The sequence below is a fragment of the Corylus avellana genome, chromosome ca4, assembly GCF_901000735.1.
Source record: "Corylus avellana chromosome ca4, CavTom2PMs-1.0".
NCBI lineage: Eukaryota > Viridiplantae > Streptophyta > Magnoliopsida > Fagales > Betulaceae > Corylus > Corylus avellana.
Window position 1 is genome coordinate 30,644,174 of NC_081544.1, and position 1,053 is coordinate 30,645,226.

The following is a 1,053-nucleotide window of genomic DNA, read 5'->3' on the forward strand; positions in this document are numbered from 1 at the left end:
TACGGAGGGTGACTTGATTGAACGCCTTCAAACCTCAGTGGACGGCAACTTCCGGTCGCTCCTGTGTCATGCCGAGTGACCAGCCCTCCACCCATTTGCACCCCCCATCTACGCAACTCCAAAAAAGCCAACCCACCGCGCCCGCTCTCTCTCTCTCTCTCTCTCTCACACACACACACACACACACACACACACACACACACACACACACACGTGTGCTAAGTCCTTATTTGGTTTGCAAAATGAGAATAACTTCAATATGGTCGGTGTACAAAATTTCTGTTTTGTGTGCATCATTCAGTAGTAGCCGACACATTAACTTATTATACAAACTTAAAATGAAAACAGAATATCAAAATAATTCTTCTTCTCTTAGTTAAAAATAAATAAAAATTAGAAAGGTGGCCTTAGAAGAGCAGCAACAGCACATAAGGTGGCGGGGTTGGTCGTGCGCCACCCCCAAATCTGGTGAGCCACCCCTAGAACATTGGGGTGGCCGCACGCCAACCCAGGGTGGCGCTGGGTGCCAACCCAGGGTGGCGCTGGGTGCCACCCCATGGTCTAGGGGTGGCTCGCCAACCGCCCCCAGCCAGATTTGGGTGGCTAGCGGCCACCCCGTGGTCTAGGAGCCACCCCATAGGCCGGGGGTGGATGGCGCCACCACCATGTGTCTGGCGAAGAGAGAGACGGAGGCGGCGTTGGCGGCAGGTGGAGGAGTCCGGTGGCTCAAATGGTGTGAGTGAAATAATCCAGTATTTTGCTCACATATATTTTTTTTGCAATTTACTTTTAATAATGATGTGTCAAACTCTAAGTGGATTGCACAAAACCCTTATTTTATGCAACGTTCACACCAAAGACAATCTATTGCGAAATAGATCATTTGACTGGAGTAACAATGCTCACCAAACAGAGCGGGATTGCCGCAGTGCATGACAAATTAATTGCTGGAGCCTGGAAGTACCATCCGTTGGAGTTGTTGTCATGGATATATATAGTGGAACTATAACTTATTAACTATACAATACAATATAATATATGTATTCATCATAT